The sequence below is a fragment of the Peromyscus maniculatus genome, chromosome 4 (assembly GCF_049852395.1).
Source record: "Peromyscus maniculatus bairdii isolate BWxNUB_F1_BW_parent chromosome 4, HU_Pman_BW_mat_3.1, whole genome shotgun sequence".
In the NCBI taxonomy this organism is placed as follows: Eukaryota; Metazoa; Chordata; class Mammalia; order Rodentia; family Cricetidae; genus Peromyscus; species Peromyscus maniculatus.
Window position 1 is genome coordinate 107,512,149 of NC_134855.1, and position 20,615 is coordinate 107,532,763.

Here is a 20,615-nt window from a genome sequence, read left to right on the forward strand (position 1 = left end):
CTGTATTAGACCCTCAGCTAGAGGACACCTCTGCATGTCCTCCCCTGCCCCCACTAGTCTTCAGGTTCTCCCTCTTTACTGGGCCTTGGAGGGGGTTAAAAGGATGCAGAAGTCCCTGGCCCTGAACCAAGCCTGGAACCCAATTCTGTCTGAACTCACAAGCCAGTTATTTTTAAAAATCCAAAGAGAAAAGGAAGAAAGAAAGAAAGAAAAAAAACCTGACTGTTCCAGTCACTGTACCAGCCAGCTGAGAGAATCGAGATTTGAAAGGAACAAAGGGTTTCCTCAAACATGCAGATCAAGGGCTTGGCTTATGTGGTAACCAGTAACCTACCACCGTGTGCTTTCTGACAGAGCCTTCAGAGGCAGCAGCCCCTGGTCCTGCCTCACTCCTGGCAGGGGATGGGGAAGCTAGGGACACTCTCGTCCCATGCCCTGGGGTCAGCAGCTTACAGTCAGACTCTGAACACTGCCAAGTTCCTGCCACCATGGCACATGCAACTCCAAGCCAACCTAAGGACATTGTCATCTGCCTAGGAAGCATGAGTGCCAGCTCTCCCTGTTCTTCCTGTTACCATCCTTCCCTTTCATCCCTGACATTGGCGTTTTGACTTAGGACACCCTTTAGAGCCTGGGGACAGGTGAACTCTAGGATTAAGATGGAGGAAACAGGAAGAAGGGATCTACCTGACATTCTTGGACACAGAATCAAGTTAGAGTCTGGGGCTCTGAAGGTGTCTCAAAGTACAGGATACCTTGTTGAAAAGTAGAGCTACCACCTAGGGGCATAGAGATGTCCAGCCCAGGCTGCAGCCAAGGACCATGTCGGGGTTCATGGCCCCACCACACCTGGGGTCTCTGCCGATATCCATGGTTCCTGTTATGAAAAACAGTGCAGAAACCCAGGGTCCGAACTGAAACCTGAGGCCATGTTGGTGTCTGAAGATCCTGTGGCCACCATGGCCATGAAGATCTGAGTACCCTGCACAGCATTCCAGGACCATGAGCTGTGGACCTGCACAGCAACGTGGACCTGAGCTGCAGCCTGGGGCCATGTCCGGGTCTGTGTTGATATCCATGGTGCCTGGTACCATCAAAGGCCGGACAGATGCCCGAGATCTGGGCCACCACCTGAGGTCATACTGTTGTCAGAGGGCCACCTTGCAGCTGGGACAATGCAGATCTGAGTGACTTGTACAGCCACCTGGGGGCCATGGCGCCATCCAGGTCAGGGATGCCGCCCAATACCATGTCTGGGTCCATGGTTCTACCGCAACCTGGCTCTATGGTGATATTCATAGTCCACGTTGCCACCAAAGACCACAAAAACCCTACCCCACTACCACCTCTGGCGACCACCTGTGGCCATTTGGGAGTCTGAAGGACATGGTGCTGCCGGGACTATGCCAACCTCGGTGGTTTGTGCCGCCACCTATGGCCATGGTGTTGTCAGGGCCTGAACTGAGACTTAGGGTCATGTCTGTGTCCATGGTCCCACTGTAGTCAGGGTCTGCATCAACGTCCGAGACTCTGGTTACCACCAAAGGCAAAACAGACGCCCTGGCTGACACCTGAGGCCATCTTGGTGCCCTCAATCAGGTTGGCCAGCACTGTCACCCAGGGTCATATTGATGCCCGGGCCTGAACTGTGGCTTGGGGCTATTTCTGAGACCGTGGCCCTGCCGCAGCTAGAGTCTGTGTTGAGGCCTGCGGCTCCTGTTACAATCGGCTGATTGACTGCCTGAGGTCTGAACCACCACACGGAGCCAGGTTGGAGCCTAGGGATTACCGCTGCTGCTAGGCCCATCTGGATCTGAGAAGCCTGCGCTGCCACCCGGGGCCATGGTGACATCCAGCTCAAAGCTGCTGCCAATGATCACATCTGGATCCGTAGTACTGCAGCAACTGGGGTCTGCGTAGATGTCTGTTCCCCGTGTTACCACAGGGGCCCATGCAAAGTATGTGTTGAAGTACTACAGCCCTGCTGAACTGGCCCCACCCCTCACTGGCTCAGGGTGACCTGCTCCTCCACACACAGGAGAGCTGACCCTGAACCTCCTGGCCCTAGGACACTGGGCCCTAATGAGCCCTGCACCAGAAAGCTGGCCCCACCCCCTAAGAGGAGAGCTGGCCCTCCATACTTGGGAAAGATAGCCCCACCCCTCACCATGGGGCTGGCTCCACCCCTCACCTGAGAGGAGTGGTCCTAGCCGCAGCCTGGTTGCCCACTTAGCTACCATCCAGGCACACATCCAGGGCTTGGAGTTGACCCACCCCAACATCTACCCCATCTCCGACCTGCTGGAGGTGTGAAGGGATTTATCCTGTGGAACCATAGCTGCAAGATTTCCATGACCCAGGGCAAGCGCAGGATATTGGAGATGAATGTCAGTGGGGGTCCAGCGTTGATGGTGGACCAAAGCCTTGAGCCTGACCAACAACTCATTACACAACCAACACTGGACAAAAGGGTCTACTGCATGATACACAGCAGCTCCCAATGCCACTGAGATCAACGAAGAGGGGATGGAGAGGTGGGAAAGGAGGCAGGGGTCGGGGGGAGAAGTGGTTTTCTTTCTTTCTCTTTTATTTTTGTTTGTTTTTATTCCTTTTTTTTAAGCTTTCCTTTGGAAGGGACACTACCAGAGTGAGTGGTGGATATGGAGGGACTGGGAGATAAGTGGGGTTGGGGTGCATTGTGTGAAATTCCCAAAGAATCAATAAAAATGGAAAAAGAAAAGAGTCGAGCCATCCCAATAATCATACTATCATTAGAAATGTCAACGGGGGCACTTACAATGAGCAAGACCCCTGCTGAGTGCTCTGTGTGGCTCATCCTAAGCAGGATTTCAGGACTATTGTCACCTCTGTGGGACAGATGAGAAAACCGGTTCAGAGAAGATCAGCGGCCCACACAACCTCCCACTGTGAGCCAGTGGGATCAGGACACTGACCGGATGAGCTTGGAATTCTCTGTCTAACCTAAGACATACTAAAAATGCTGACACTTCAGTGTCTGAGGGAACTGACTCACCGCCCGACAGGGAACAAGTCCATAAGCACATTCCTCCCTCGCGCCCAAGCTTCCTCATTTTTCTCAATGGTTCCCTTTGAAAAGCATAGACCTCAAAGATATTGTCTCAGCTAAGCCCAGAAAAACAAGGTATCTCCTTTCCTGGGAGGGAGGAAGCCCGTGAAGCCAGAGCATTTCCCTTTCTCAGGGCCAGACTTGGTTTCCTCAGCTAGGCCTTCCCTTGGCTCTCTTCTGAAAGCCCTCAGGGATCTGCCAATCTGTTGCTATTAAACTCTCAGCCTCCTAATCCCTGCCAAACACTGCTTCCGATTCAGACACGCTGGCTATATTGCTTGCCCGGGTATCTACACAGTCTATTCCTTGGTATATTTGCTTCAGCCCGAGCCTTCATCAGAACAACGACCTTGTCCCTTTCAGACTAAGCGACAAGTCTCCTCATACCCTTCATGAGTTCCTGTCCTCACAGAACAGGGCCTAAAGTGCTTGTCCTGGCTCTGTCCCACGTTCTCTGCCTCCCTTTCACCAGGACCCAGGTCAAACCAGATTTTCTACTCCAAGCTCTTGTTCCTTCTTCAATTTCCCTCCTGGCTTCTTCCTTCTTTCCTTTGTGTTCAAAAGCCACTCCTTCCCCGTGGTCTTTTTGGATCTCATCTCTAGCAGCACCCTCCGTGAACACCATGCAAGTATGTGGTCCACGTCAATGCATTTCTAGTGTGTAGCCTCTGCCAGGTTGCTTTTGCAAGCCAGAAAACTCCAAGGTCTCATTCCTCTATGGAAGCACCAAACTAACACACTCCGGAACAGGATGAATTGATACAGAAGCTCTGGATACCAGCCTCAGGTTTATAACAACCAAGTATATATCTAATTAAGGAACAGCCACTATGAAAACAGTAGGAAACGTTCTCCGGCCTCTGCTTGGCTCAGCCCCAATGCTTCCCTAGTGCAGCTGCTGTATTGGACTAGCCGAGGTAGCTGTCCTCCCGGTTCTCTTCCTGCAAACCTTACTCACAACATACCAGCATGCTGCGATGCCACTTGCATGCTGCTCTCTGTTTATTTTGACTCTGATCTCTCCCAAGCAGAGACCACCCACGGGCTCTGTTAAAGAAAATGGAGCAGGACACACAATAGGCCACAGATGCTTGTGGCCAAAGATTGTGGAAGGCATACATAATAAGCCATCTGTGACCCCGGGCAGAAGCTTCAGGGACTTCAGTGCTACTTTGCACCATGGCATGTGCAGTACAAAATGCACGTGTGTGTTCAGAACCACAGCTTCCACGAAGTTCAAGATGCCACATGGGTGAATGCCACCTGAAACTTCGGATTCATTCCACGTTTGATTTTGAAGGATGTTTCACTGTTACGCATTCAGCAACCTTTTGCTATTGCCAGATCCACCCCCCCCCCCAATTCCCACATTCAGTTATAAGATCTCACGTGGGGTGAAACTTACAGTTTAAGGAGTTAGGATGTGTGTAATCCCTGTGAAAACCATGAAGAAATATCTGCAGTCTGACAGGTCACAGAACTACAGCTGTTTCTAAGTATGGGTAGACATACCAACATGAAGGACAGAGTGACCATGAAGCCTCAACCTCAGACAAAGAACAGCAGGCAGCTTAGGAATGCTGAGAGGGGGAGAAGCAGTCTTCCTCAGGGAAGAGCTCACCAGTTATTTATCCAACACCAAATGGTCAGTCCTGAAGACATGTACATACAAGTAACATACAGACTGATCAGATGGTATTTGTATGTTAAGATATGTATGTGTGTGTATATACATATATATGGAACAACTAAAGAAAAGAGGGCAAGAATTGGAAAGACAGCAAGGGGGTTAGAGGGAAGAAAGGGGAGGGGGAAATGATGTAATTATATTGAATCTTTAAAAAGTAATGAAAATATTTCCTATCATAGGGAGCTTGTCTATCTATAAGATTATTTTCATTTAAAAGAATGACTATGTGAATAGAAAGTATGTTAATATATTATAAAGGGACATGTTAGTTTGTGGAGAGGTCTGGGCCATACTTCTATGGCCATGTGTGGCCACTGAAACGTTGTGCTTCTCAGAGAGCACACAGCAGGACCTGAAGTTCTCTATAAAATAATTCAACGATGTGACCAAATCAACTCCTCATTTCAACAGACTGTGAATGCCTCCTAGGAATTTTCATTGAAATATTAACTTGAACCTTTATAGCCTTATTCTACAATAACTGTTTTCAACTCCTGGAAAGTAGCAATTGTGAAAGCATTTTTTGCTAGTTTAATTTGGTCAATAGGGAGAGGTTTTTTTTTTTTTTTTGAAGATGCAGGTTATTTATTGTTATATTTCTATACTGTTGAGTATGGGTTTGTGGAAGTAAGACACAAATGTTTTAGAGTCCGATAGGCAGTCGTTTGATAATGTCTGCATCACTGTTTTACTTTAATAACTTTGTGACTACTGACTAAAATCAAAGCTATCTGAGAGTGACAGGAACTCCTGACAGTGACAATATGACATAGTTGCTGTTGTGTCCCAAACAGTGAGACAGCCTGGTAAAGCTCCATGAGACTCTAAGTGGAAACATTTAAAGTCTATCCTGAACGTTTCTCAGAAATCAAGGAGAGAAAAATAGTAACTTTGATCAGGATCAATATGTAAGGTATCAAAGAAAACTAAAAGGCCGTGGGAAAGCCCTAGGCCCCACTCAATAACACTGCCATATGGGAGAAAATGACCAGACACACAGCTGGATCGGGCTTTGTTCATTGAGAAAAGAGAAAGAGCCAGGCGGTGGTGGCGCATGCCTTTAATCCCACCACGCGGGAGGCAGAGCCAGGCGGATCTCTGTGAGTTTGAGGTCAGCCTGGTCTACAGAGCAAGATTTAGGACAGGCACCAAAACTACACAGAGAAGCCCTGTCTCGAAAAAAAAAAAAAAAAAAAAAAAAGAGAAAGAGAAAGAATGATCTTGGCTCTAAACTAAGGAAAGATCCCCAATTCACACTTGTTTTCAAAGAATGGGTACATCATTGCTGGATGTGGTGGCTAGCAGGAATAACCCCTGCTCCCAGAAAGAGGCAGGAGGGTCACTGCAAGTTCCTGGCTAGCCTGGTCTACATAGCAAGTTTCAAGCCAGCAAGTGGTACATGGTGAAACCTTGTCTCAGAGAATGAAACTGTAACATTAAAAAAAGAGGAAAGAGGGTGTCCTTAAAAAAAAAAAAAGTATCAAAATACCCAGAGGGAAGGAAATGAGAAAGAATTAAAAACAGAACTACAAAAACCCAGCTAAATAAAGGAGAAAGTGATAGAAGAGAGAATGAAAGGCAAAATGCTAGAAGACTTGGAAACAAGTAACAAAATGGCCAAAGTAACTATCAGTAACTCATTTAAATATAGAAGGATTAAGCTTTTCAGTCAAAAGGGATAGCTGAGCTGGGGGATTGGTTCAGTGGGTAAAGCACTTGCCACACAAACACCAGGACTGGGTTAAAGTCCCCAGGTCCCACATAAAGCCAGGCAGTGGCACGCTCTGTAATACCAGTCCTATGGCGAGACAGAGGTGCAGACAGGAGAGTCTCCGGAGGCTCAAGGGGCCGATCAGTCTGGTGTACACGGTGCCAAACACTACAAGGGAAACATCTCCTTCCTCCTCCTGCCCCCCAGCCTTTCTCCCCAGCCCACCCCCATTCTCACCTCCTCCAAGGCAAGGACTCCCATGAGGAGTCAGCAGAGCCTGGTACATTCAGTTGAGGCAGGTCCAAGCCCCGTCTCCTGAGCCAAGGCTGTGTAAGGTGTCCCACCACAGGCACTGGGCTTCAAAAAGCCAGCTCATGCAGCAGGGATGGATCCTGATCCCAACACTAGGGGCCTCTTAAGCAGGTCAAGCTAAACAACTGTCTCTCCTATGCAGAGGGCCTAGTCCAGTCCCATGGAGGCTCCTAGTCCAGTCCCATATTGGTCCACAGTTCATGAGTTCCCACTAGTTTAGTCTGGTTGTCTCTACACTTTCCCATCATCACCTTGATGCCCCTTGCTCATACAATCCCTCTTTTCTCTCTTTGACTGGACTCCTGGAGTTCAGCCTGGTGCTTGGCTGTGGATCTCTGCATCTGCTTCCATCAGTTACTGGATGGAGGCTCTATTATGCCAGTTAGGGTAGTCATCAATCTGATTACCGGAGTAGGCCAGTTCAGGCACCCTCTCCACTACTGCTAGTAGTCTAAGGTAGGGTCATCTTTGTGGATTTCTGGGGACTTTTCTAGCACCCTGCTTCTACTCCCTGTTCCCTTGATGTCTCCCTCTATCATGGTATCTCTTAGGGAAACACATTTTTTTTTTTTTTTGGTTTTTCGAAACAGGGTTCCTCTGTGTAGCTTTGATGCCTTTCCTGGAACTCACTCTGTAGCCCAGGCTGGCCTCGAACTCACAGAGATCCGCCTGGCTCTGCCTCCCAAGTGCTGGGATCAAAAGCGTGTGCCACCACTGCCCGGCTATGGAAACATTCTTAAACAAGGTGGAAGGGGAGGACTGACACCTGAGACCATCCTCTGATTTCCATACACGCACCATGGCAAGTACACATGTGCACACCCACAAACACATACACACACACACACACACACACACACACACACACACACACACACAATCATACATGCACAAAGGCATAAGCTGATGAATGGACTAAATGAAGATAAAATTCAACTACCCGGTGTTTAAAAAAGATTTTCTTTAGATCCAACAATGTGCACAGAATGAAAAGGAGGTGATGGAAAAGGTATTTCATGTAAAGGGTAACCAAGAGAAATCTGGGGGTGATTATACTGTCATATAAAGTGCCCTTTAAATCAATTGTGACTTGAAGAGACGAAGAGGAACGTTATATATTTATTTTTAAAATGTCAATTTGCTGAAAAGATGTGACACTTTTACATATGCGTGCGGCAAATGGCAGAGCTCACCCTTTGAATGGGAGTCCTGCGGGCAGGAACGAGGCGAGGCTCGCTCCCTTCCTAGCTGCAGCACCCAGCCTTTCTATGCATGTTTGCTCAGTTCCCACTGTCCCCAGCAAGTGACCTCGAGGACAGTGAATGGGTGAGGCCTGCGGATTGTCACTGGTCATCCTTACTCTCCTGGAGAATGTCCCATTCAGGAACTGGGTATCTGTTCTTTGTTTTCCATGCTCCAGTCGTGAAGACGAGAACGAGGGTTCTCGGACAGGTATATCGAGTCTCCCCAGTCAAGCATTCTAAGGTTTGTGAGTACATGCCGGGGGAATATGAAAACTCTAAAAGGCTTCCCCATTGGAGCTGGTGTTTCCTAGGAGGACACTGAAACCCAGACAGACAGCGTATCAGTTGATGGTCACACAGCCAGCTGACCGAAAAGCCAGCATTCAGACAGACTTGAGTCTATTCGTTACCCTACCTGTAGCATGCTGTCTCTTTAGGAGACTATGCATCTCTATGATTCCTCTGTCATGCCCTCCCCATTCACGTCCCTTGTCACTGGCCACTTTCCATGATGCTCTGTCCTCTGCCTTCTGCCACATAAGGCCACATTTCAGCCTTTTCTATATTCATGTTACACCAAATGTCAATTTTACTCCTATGGTGATCCTGTGGGGTTAAAAATTTGAGTGTTAGGCCATCAAGATAACTAAGAAGATAAAATAACTTGCCTACAAGCCTGACAGTCTGAATTTTATACTGGGGAACCACATTCAATGAGGAACTGACTCCTAAAAGTTGTCTTCTGACATCCATACTCACACCATGGCACACACGTGCCCTCACATGCACACACCATAAACATGGATACAGGAAATGATAGTAATAAATATTTTTAAAAGAAGTTCTCTCTTAGGCTCTCTGCTCCTCCCTGTTCCAGAGACAGCCATATCTTCTCCTGAAGTACCAGCCTCGTCCCTAAGACTCAGTGGTGAAGCAGAGTGAGCAGAGTTGACTCTGTTGGGTGCCTGGTTACCCAAACTGCTGTCGTGTTGGGAAAAGTGGACATTGTTGCCATCAGTGACCCCTTCATTGACCTCAACTACATGGTCCACATATTCCAGTGTGACTCTACCCAGGCAAGTTCGACGGCACAGTCAAGGCTGAGAACGGGAAGCTGGCCATCAACGGGAAGGCCATCACCATCTTCCAGGAGTGAGATCCTGCTAACATCAAATAGGGTGATGCTGATGCTGAGTATGTTGTGGAGTCTCCTGGTGTCTTCACTACCATGGAGAAGGCTGGGGCCCCACTTGAAAGGTGAGGCCAAAAGGGTCATCATCTCTGTCCCTTCTGCTGATGCCCCCATGTTTGTGATGGGCGTGAACCATGAGAAGTATGGCAACTCACTCCAGATTGTCAGCCACGCTTCCTGAACCACTAACTACTTACCACCCGCAACCCGCCCCCGCCCCCCACCTCTGCCAAGGTCATCCATGACAACTTTGGCATTGTAGAAGGACTCATGACCACAGTCCACACCATCACTGCCACGGAGAAGACTGTGGATGGTCCCTCTAGCAAGCTGTGGCATGATGGCCGTGGGGCAGCCCAGAACATCATCCCTGTATCCGCTGGTGCTGCCAAGGCTGTGGGCGAGGTCATCCCAGAACTGAATAGGAAGCTCACTGGCATGGCCTTCCATGTTCTTATCCCCAGAGTGTCCATCGTGGATCAGGCATGCTGCCTGGAGAAAGCTGACATGTATGATAACATCAAGAAGGTGGTGACGTAGGCATCAGAGGGCCCACTAAAGGGCATCCTGGGCTACACCGAGGACCAAGTTGGCTCCTGTGACTTTAACAATGATGCCCACTCTTCCACCTTTCATGCTGGGCCTGGCATTGCTCACAGTGACAACTCTGTAAAGTTCATTTCCTGGTACGACAGTGAACACTGCTACAGCAACAGGGTGGTGGACCTCATGGTGTACACGGCCTCCAAAGAGAAAGGAGCCCTGGATCACCCCACCTGCCCTAGCAAGGACATGAGAGCAAGAGGGAGGCCTTTGGGGGCTGAGGAGTCCCTGTCCCAGCTCAGCCCCTGACACTGAGCATCCCCCTTACAGTCTCCATATCAGACCCCTGGAATAACAGGAGGGGCTTAGGGAGCCCTACTCTCTTAAATACCATCAATAAACTTCACTGCACCCACAAGGAAAAAAAGTGAAGTTCCCTTTTAGGCCTTATTTTACAGATGAGATAACTAAGTTGCTGAGCTGGAAAGAGACCAGCCAGTGGCGGCTGGGTTTTTTGTTTGTTTGTTTTGTTGTTGTTGTTGTTGTTGTTTGTCAACTTGACACAAGCTAGAGTCATCTGAGAAGAGGAAGCCTCAATTGAGAAAATGCCCCTAGCCGATTGGCCTATGGGGGCAGTTTCTTGATTGGTGGTTGATGTCAAAGCGCCCGTTCTGCTGTAGGCAGTACAATTCCTGGGCAGACAGTCCCGGGGTATACGAGAAAACTGAGCGAGTCCATGAGAGCAAGCCAGTAAGCAGTGTTCTGCAGGTCTGGCCTCCGAGTTCCTGCCCTGACTTCCCTTCATGACAGACTCTAAGCTGTAAGGTGAAATAAACTTTCCTCTCCACGTTGCTTCTGGTCACAGTGCTTTATCACAGTGATAAAAACCTAACCAGTACACCCGCCAATGAAGCTGCTTAGACCCAGAGCCAAGCCCAGCCTCAGGTCTGATTTTGAAGGCCTCATCTTCCCTCAGAAGTATTATAATCCCTAACAACGATCTATAAACATTTGTCCTTGTACCCACAGATAAATGTAGGCTTGACCCCTCGTCAAGGAAAAGTCTCTTTGCATAGAGACCACTACAGAAATCCACAGCCAACTAAAATACACTGTTATGGAGCCTAGTCCCAGTGGATACATCTACAAAACACTCCTGCACCTAAGGTTAAGGGAAATTGCAGAAGAGGAGCAGAAAGATTGTAAGAGACAGAGGATTAGGGAGTTTGCTAGCAGACTGTCTCCTGGTACTGTCAGAAGACACACCCATGAAGTCTCACCAACATGATTGCCCAAATGTGTGCCAAACAAGGATGACACCAACAGACAGGCCAAACTGCGTGGGGAAAAGCCACGAGGGCTCAAACAGACACAGAGAATGATAGGCAACTGAGGAAAGCTGGAAGAGATTGCCCAGTACCAATGGTCAGCCCTGCAAATATACATACAAGTAACATCCCATGGGCTCAACAGGTTGTTTTTAGGAACATATATGTATATACAAATAAGAGGCCGTGAATTTGAAGTAGAGCAGGGAAAGGTGTATTGGGAGGGAGAAAAGAGAAGGGGGGAATGATGTAATTGTATTATAGTCTCAAAAATAAAATCAAAGAAAAAAGTATCAAGAGACTTGATTTACAAAAACCAGTTCTGTCTGCTCCCAGTTTCCACAGAAAATCTGTTCCAATTCCTGCTCCTTCCTCCTTAGACTTTTCCTTTCATTTAAGGATGACCATGAGGCATGAGTCTCATTCTCCAAGACTAGAAGACATGGAAGAACATGGGGACTCCCTGGGCCTGGACACCTTTAACCTCTCCAGGCTCAGGGTCCTTGTCAGTTGATAGGCATTGAACTAAACATTGTGCAGGTATGTCTCTAGTTCAACGAGGTCAAAGCCATGGCATCGTTTTGCAGTGGAAGACACCAGCCTGCCAGGAAGTGGCTTGAACCAGAACACTGCCATGGTCTGCTTTCTACCAGAGTTCCCCATGGTAACATACTGAGATGTGACAGAGCCGCTAGGAAGTATTTGAACCCTGCTTCTTGAAAGGATTGGTTTCGAGAGAAACTAACAAGAGAGAGCTAGTTTCTGCTGGAGCAGATTGTGAAAAAGAGAGCGGCCTCCATTGCCCTGTCTCTTCTGTATAAACCCCCTGTCTTAGTTAGGGTTACTGTTGCTATGCTGAAACACCATGACCAAAGCTACTTGGGGAGGAAAGGGTTTATCCAGCTTGCAAATCCACTCAGGAGATATATAAGAGTCACAGTCCATTTAGGGGAAGTCAGGACAGGAACTCAAACAGGGCAGGAACCTGGAGGCAGAAGCTGATGTGGAGCCCATGAAGTGGTGCTGCTTACTGGCTTGGTCCCCATGGCTTGCTCAGCCTGCTTTTTTAAATAAAACCCAGGACCACTTGCCCAGGGGTGAGACCACCTACAGTGGACTGCCCCCCCTTATCAATCACTAATTTAAAAAATGTCCTCTAGGCTTGCCTATAGTCTGACCTTGTGGAGGCATTTTCTCAACTGAGGTTCTCTGTCGCAGATGACCCTAGCTTGTGTCAAGATGATGTAAAGCTAACCAGCTCACCCCCTTCCCTCCCTTCGCTGTGGGTGGACCATCAGGCCCTCACAATAAGCCTAGCAGAGTTTCGTCTCACATTCTTGACCTTCCCCCACTTCTGGAACCCTAATGCAAATAAGCTATGTATACAAATTGTCTCAGGTATTCTGTGATAACTACAAAACTGGCCAAGACAAGATCTCATGGACATTAGCTGAGCCATGCTTTTAACTCCCTTGTTGTCTTGGGCTACAGATTGCTTGGACTGTTGGGCAGTTAGAAGTATGCAAAGCTGGGGTGATCCACCAGCAGAGCCTCTGTGAGTGTGTGGATACTCCAGCAGAGCCTCCGTGAGTGTGTGGATACTCCCAGGCAGCAGAGTCTCTGTGAGTGTGTGGATACTCCAGCAGAGCCTCTGTGAGTGTGTGGATACTCCGGCAGAGCCTCTGTGAGTGTGTGGATACTCCCAGGCAGCAGAGCCTCCGTGGGTGTGTGGATACTCCCAGGCAGCAGAGCCTCCGTGGGTGTGTGGATACTCCCATCCAGCAGAGCCTCCGTGAGTGTGTGGATACTCCCAGGCAGCAGAGTCTCCGTGAGTGTGTGGATACTCCCAGGCAGCAGAGCCTCCGTGAGTGTGTGGATACTCCCAGGCAGCAGAGCCTCTGTGAGTGTATGCATACTCCCGGGCTGCCTTGGCATGACTTACTTTTATTTCCAGTGAGTGAGAAGCAGTGAGAGTTGGTGTGGGGAAGCCCAGGATATTTTTTGCACAAACCACTTGTTCAAAGCCTGTTCTGAAGGAGCCTGACCCGCACAGGAAAGGAGAACTCAAGAGTCACAAGACCTCACTAGGCCCTGGGGTGCGGTCCTAGGCGACCAGAATTCAGCAGTTCCTCCTACTGCTTGGCAGCAGCCCGGTCAGCAGGGGAGGCGACTATTGGAGGAGAGCTGGGTTCCTGCCCAGACCAGGTGTGAGCAGCGGACCGCCACCCCAGACCAGGTGTGAGCAGCGGACCGCCACCCCAGACCGGGTGTGAGCAGCGGACCGCCACCCCAGACCGGGTGTGAGCAGCGGGCCGCCACCCCAGACCGGGTGTGAGCAGCGGGCCGCCACCCCAGACCGGGTGTGAGCAGCGGGCCGCCACCCCAGACCGGGTGTGAGCAGCGGACCGCCACCCCAGACCGGGTGTGAGCAGCGGACCGCCACCCCAGACCGGGTGTGAGCAGCGGACCGCCACCCCAGACCGGGTGTGAGCAGCGGACCGCCACCCCAGACCGGGTGTGAGCAGCGGACCGCCACCCCAGACCGGGTGTGAGCAGCGGGCCGTCACCCCAGACCGGGTGTGAGCAGCGGGCCGCCACCCCAGACCGGGTGTGAGCAGCGGGCCGCCACCCCAGACCGGGTGTGAGCAGCGGGCCGCCACCCCAGACCGGGTGTGAGCAGCGGACCGCCACCCCAGACCCATGAGGTCTGCAGTCCTCTCAGCCTGGTCACTTGATCCTCATCCTTTCCCCTTTCAGTGAGGAGGCTGTTTACTCCCAGAAAGTCAATTGTTCCCAGGTAAGATCAATCTCCTTGGTAAAGAGCCTCCTCTCCTTCTCAAGGAGGCAAAGAGCCCGGTACTCAGAAGCTGTCCTCAGAGCCTGATCCACGGCAGAAGGAAAGAGGCCCTGCAGGTAACACTGCCTAGCAACCCCTGCTGGACTAGTGGGGACACCGAGTCAACAAAGACAAAGTTCAGGGGAGCCACTGTCAAAACGGAGCCCAAAGATTGTCCCTGACAATCAAGCCACCAGGCATCGCTCGGCTGCTGCCAAAACTCCCACAGTTCCATGAGCATCCTCTTGATTGTAAGTTTACACACACCATACTAACAAAGCACAGTGACACTGCGTTCCAATGCAATAACATATTTTAGCATAATGCCCTAAAATCCTATTACAAACAGAATGTGCGAACACAGATTCGTAGTTTAATTCAACATTTTAAAAACACAGCTCTTACCAACATTCCAATCGAAAACTCCAAGGCAACCCACCCTTCTAACAGATAGCATGACCCCCAGCATCGGAGTGCAGACTCTTAATATATGGAACAGAGAATCTAGGCTCCTCAGGAAAAAAAAAAAAAAAAAGGATGAGGTCTGTGTTATTGGAACAGAGTTCGACCTCAACTCGCTCGAACACTTTTCTCAGGGACCACTTCAGTGTCGGTGACTCTGGGTTTGTGTTGGGCAAGGTGCTGCAGGACCCAAGCCATGCTCGGTGCTCATGGCTTCCTTACAGACTATTCACCATGGCATGTGTGTGGCCCTGTACACCCTGGTTGTGAGGCCAGAGCACTCCCCAGTTCTGGGCCTCTCAAGGACCCTGTCAGATACACCCAGCTGTGTAGCAGGGATAGATTTCTAAAGCCCTTGACCTCCCTGCTTATCTCTCCCTGCTCATTACTCCACACCCCAGGCTTCTGTGAGCTGGGGCTGGTTTGGGGGCAGGGTGGGTAGGGGGAGTCCTGGGGATCAGCCTTTGAATACACTGACATAGGCCTTCCTCACCATCTGGGTTACAGGGTAAAGATAGGCTGGACCTTGAGGCAGTGTGAGCTCCTTCCGACCTTGGGGAACTATAGACCACGTCTGGGCTTTGTGGCCCACCTGTGACTTTGGAGCAATATGTTGCCTTACTAATCAGCACGCTCCAACCCACTCTGCTTTGGCCCTTGCTCTCCCATGGCCTGGGCCCATGCCCCCTCACTTCCCATGGTGTGTTCAGGAGCTTTTATGGGTCCCTCCTGCTACAGGCTTCTCACCAGTGGCCCCACGGGCTGAACTATGTTGAAGCAGGCCCATTTTTTATGGATTCCTTTCCCTAGGCTAATTTCCTTTTCTAGGTGGTCATTCATTTCTTTCCTTCCTCACGCTCCAGTTCTCAGCAAAGCTGGCCCCTAGAATCACCATTTAAAGTCCCACGGCCTGAGTACAGGACACAGCCATCGAAAATGGTCAACATTCTCCCAAATGATCCTGCTGTGCCGCTAGGATCCAGAGCTGTGGACTGAATAATCAGCTCCTGGAGACCAGGACCTCTTCTAACTTGTTCCTTGGTGTCTGGCAACCAGGAGAGCAGATGCTCAACACAGAGGTATCCAGTGAATAAGCCATACAGCTGAACACACTTTTTAATCTTCCGCATAGGGTGGTGGTAGCGCACACCTTTGATCCCAGAACTCAGGAGGCACAGGCAGGCAGATCTCTGAGTTCAAGGCCAGCCTGGTCTACAGAGTATGCTCCAGGACAGCCAGGCTATACAAAGAAACTGACTCAAAACTAAAATTCTACATAGAAAAAACTTATAAACAGCATACATGTTTTCCCAGTGAAAAGCAAATTTCTTCCTGCTCTAGGTTAGATTGTCATAAAAGGCAAAGTCCACTAGCTAGGGGTGGAGGAGGGGCATCCTCTGCAGGAGGGAAAGTGGTCCACAGAGCCAGAGGTATGGCCCAGCACTCTTAACTCTCCAATATTTCCACGATGGAGATTTTCTTGCCTCCTTGCTCAGATGTTACCATCACCTTGCTGGTCTCATTCCCCGCCCCCCCTCCCCCCTCCCCCCCCCCCACCCAAGGGTCATGGCAATGACCACCCTGCTCCCTGCTCCCTGCACCGGGGTGACATTGAGAATCAGATGAGACACCAGCTGTCAAGCAGCACCCTGAAGCCCGAGAGCCCTCTCGGCATCCAGCTTGGGCCTCGCCATTATTAGGAAAGACGTCACCGAATCTGAACAGCTGGAACTGTCCTGCAGCCATGCTGCCTTGCCAAAGGTAGCCAGAGGCTCGGAGCGTCCAAAGTCACCTGACTTAGAACTGAGGCCAGCTTTGCCTCTCCCAAAGCCACGGAAGCCGCAGAGCCCAGTCTGCAGGATCTGAGGATGCCCATGCCCGGGCATGCCAGGTGGCCAGGAAGGGCGAACAGCTCACTTTCATGACTGTCTCACCGCACTCAATTGTTTGCTCACAAGAGGGGAGGAGGCGGTGGGAAGCTGGGCCATCCAGTCACACGGGGTAAGTTGACCCGCTGCCAGCCAATCCCGTCTGCCAGAGCTGGCGCTGGAAAGGCCCTGGCCCCATCTTGCCAGGACACTTTATCTTTGTCCCAGAACACAAAACGAGCCTTGTCTTGGCCCCTGCAGTACCAATTCCACATGCTCCTGACTGCCCCGGCCCCTCTGCCCCTAGAAAGGCGGACTTTGTCAAGTCCAAAGACTAACTTGTTTCTTTTTCACCAAAATGTGGTGGCTGACCTGGCTGATTTATCTTGGGAAAATGGTGGCTGGGGGAGGGGAATGAGGTGACAAGGAAGGGGCACGATCCAGAACGCCACGTAGATGGTCTCACTCAGGAGCAACAGCCGTGTCTTGAGTGCAGTTCCAGGGCCTCAGGACGGTCCTCAGCCTTACGAGGAGCACAGGAGCCACCACCAGCTACTCTTTGTCTGCTTGTTTTGTTTTAGCCTTTAAAGCTTAAACATAAAAATTGTCTTTGACTAGAAGCAACTTGTTATCACCCTTGAGTATGAATTAGTTTTCATGAAAACGAAGAGGTGGGTTAGAAGCAGGACAAAATGGTCACAAGGGGAGCCACTGTAGGTTGAAGAGGGAGGCGTGGGAGACAGGAGGGGAACCAGGCCTGGTGATGTTCAGGACAAGCATTCACGGAAAGAGAAGCAGGCACAAAGACCCAGGCACATGTGTGCATGCACACACTTGCATACAAAATATGCACATGTATTCACATAGATGTGTACATAGTGCACACATATGCTCATATACACATAAAACAGGGACATATGCATACATTCATGCACATGCACATGCACACATACTCAGGGTGGCATATTCATATGTGTATCTACACATACAGGCCCCAGTGGTGCAGAGCCTCCCAGAGACAATGAAGAGGCCAACATAGTCAGGTTCTTACTGTATATATGCATCTGTGTGTATGTATATGTTATGTATATGTGTGCAGCTGTGTGTGTACTTATTTGTGTGCATGTGAGTATATGTTTATTCATGTGTGCCTACAACTATATATGTCCATGCAAAGGCACATATCTATGCCTGCATATATGCTCATATGCATTATTAAGATCAATCCACATGAGTCTATTTAATGGGTAGTAGGGATTTATTAAGATATAAATTGAAGAAATACACTCACCTCAAGACCCAGCCATCCCACTCTTGGGCATATACCCAAAGAATGCTGATACATACCATAAAGATACATGCTCAGCTATGTTCATAGCAGCACTATTTGTAATAGCCAGAACCTGGAAACAACCTAGATGCCCATCAATGGAAGAATGGATGAAAAAAAATGTGGTACATATACACAATGGAGTACTACTCAGCAGAGAAAAACAATGAAAGCATGAAATTTGCAGGCAAATGGATGGAACTAGAAAAAATCATCCTGAGTGAGGTAACCCAAACCCAGAAAGACAGTTATGGTATGTACTCACTCATTGGTGGATTCTAGATATAAAATGAACAATCAGACCACAACCCATAGAACCATAGAGGCTATATATATAGCATGGAGGTCCCTAGGACGACTGTGGCATATAATAAATTTCAGTTTTACTCAATTATTGAAAAAAAAAAGATATAAATTGAAGAAATACACTCACCATCACAGAACGGAGTAGACCACTGAAGTCATCCTCTGATCTGACCGGGAGCGAATCCACCTGGCATTTGATCACACCAGGAAGCAGGAAGCAGAGAGAAGGGACTCATGACCCTTCTCCCTTACCTTTTAAGAGGTCACTGCCTCCTTTGGGCCAAGATCATGGGCAGAGCAAATACTAGTACATTCATGTTCATATATGTGTTTACATATATGCACATGACTTGCCAGCATATATGTGTATTCATGAATGTGTGCATGTGTGTGCCCATTTTCATGTGCTTGTATGGATGTGCATAGTTATGTGCATGCTGTGTGTACGTGTATGTGAATGTGTGTGCATAAACACGTTTCCATGCATGTACATGGCTGTGTGTGGTGATCACATGCATATGAGTATGTGCATGTGTGAACACAAGATAATGTATATGTGAGTATATGTAGCACAATGTAAAAAAAAAAAGGCTCTGAGTGACTCTTGGCCATGTAATTTTACATTCATTCTGGGTGACACAAGAAACTGTAAGAGCATTCAAGGGATGACATAAGTCTCCTCCTGACTATTGTATGAGAATAGGTTGGGTGGAGGGTGATGTGACCATCAGGTAAGAGCATCATCAGCTGGGACATGTAGTTCAGGGTGGGCCAGGGAGAGTGGACGGGCTGAGGAAAATAAGCTTCAAGTTTGGGACTGAATGAGCCCTTGATGTGGGAAGTTTCGGTCTGGCCCCCCTTCACTCACCAAGCAACAGTGGAAAAATCCACCTCCCTTTCTAGGCCTCAGTTTCCCTTGTCTACGACATAAGGTCTGAGGAGGTGGAGCAGCTGGTGCCAAGGTCTTCCGCAGTAGGCACTGGCAGCCCTATATTTGGGGCCTTGGCTCTCGGGCTGTGATCCAGTTACTAATCCCAGCAGGCCTGGATGCCCCATGGCAGCTGCAGAAACCTGGGGATGATGCTGTAGCTTAGGGAGAGTTGCCTGTTGTCTGCAGAAACTGGGACAACTAGAGACTTGAGACTTGCCTGCCCACCCACAGGCTGGGAACGGCTGGTCTGATGTCACCTTTCAGCTGGAGGAGAAGTACAGGCTACCAGCCCAGGGCTTCCTGAGCCCCTGAGGGGACTGATGTCCCAGCCACAACGCCTTTCCAAGTGGCCCAGCCTCAGCTCAGGGGCTGTGCCCACGCTCTATGGCTGACCTCAGTGTACCTCTTCAAACCTCTCTGCGGGGCTCTTGACCAGGTAGACATCACTACCTCTGTTTTATTGAGTAGAAAACTGAGAACGAAAAAGTAGTGGGCAGCAGAACTAGGAGGGAAGCAAGGTTAAATAGTTCTTCCACCATTCTTTGCTGCCTCTCAAGGGTGCAGTGGATGTGTGGAAAAGAGAAAGAGAAGCTAAATATGTTTTAATAAATATAGACATTCACACCCTCCTGTTTTGTCGGGGCTGAGGACTTTCAAACAAAAGCTGCTTTCTGCAGCTGAAGTGCGGCCCTTTTGTGAAGTGGATAAGCCCCCTGGTCATTGTTTACAGCTTTTTGCTGCCCATTTATTCCTTTGTAACTGCAGCAAATTTTTTTTCCAAGACATATACATGCTGGGGACTCTATGAGGCTCCAGGGAGGGGACCGCACTAATTAACAGAAAATGACTTAGTTCCTGAACCCACTGGTTTGCGCTGCAGTTGAAAGATGTCCTCTTCTGGCTGTGGTTTCTGCTCCGATCTCTGTACCAGAGAAATGCAGGGGCCTGGTGAGGTGCTGTGATTTCACCGGGGGAGAGACCTGATCAGAATTCAAACCCGGCCTTGTGGCTCACGGCAGCGGTAGTCAAAGCGCCGCCGGAGCAGCCCGCCCTGAGTCAGGCAATTTGATTAGGGTTTAGTAGAGGGATTACTCACAAAGGAAGACAAGACTACAGGGGACCACAAAGCACTCATCAGGACCCTCAGTTCACAGTAAGAGGAAAGAGAAGTCCGTCGGCGGCAGATAGATGAGGACTCCCAACAGAGCTGGGCTTTCAGTGGAGGGCTTGACGATCCCAAAATGACCCTGCATCAGTAGACTAGGAATAAATACTCCAACTTCACTGTCCTCTCTCCTTCCACATCCTTCCCGAGTTATCCACAGCTCAGATCATGGTCATGATGCCTGTAGGACAGATTCTGGCGGAAAGAAGGATACAAAGGGGACCTGGGAGAAAACCATGGGGTCTTCAGCCAAAGTTAAGATGCCTCTGAATCAAGTGCAGCTCATTGGGCCAGGGGAAATCTAGACTCAGGACCAAGCAGGTCATAAGTTCCGTGGTGCTCCTCACTTCAGGCCAACAGGAATGTGAATGTGTGTGCATTTACGGTTGTCCATGCATGTTCCTGCATGTGTGTGGTAATCACATGATCTCTCTCTCTCTCTCTCTCTCTCTCTCTCTCTCTCTCTCTCTCTCTCTCTCTCTGTGTGTGTGTGTGTGTGTGTGTGTGTGTGTGTGTGTGTGTGTGTGTGTAGCTGTGGTCTGGGTGGCTCTTGGTCATGTAATCTTACATTCACTCTGGATGACTCAAGAAGCTGGAAGAGTATTCAGC

General features: G+C 49.4%; 1 pseudogene; it reads left to right on the forward strand.

Moving 5' to 3' along the window:
• Positions 1-1,002: 1,002 nt before the first annotated feature.
• Positions 1,003-10,089, forward strand: LOC121829002 (glyceraldehyde-3-phosphate dehydrogenase pseudogene; annotated as a pseudogene).
• Positions 10,090-20,615: the final 10,526 nt, after the last annotated feature.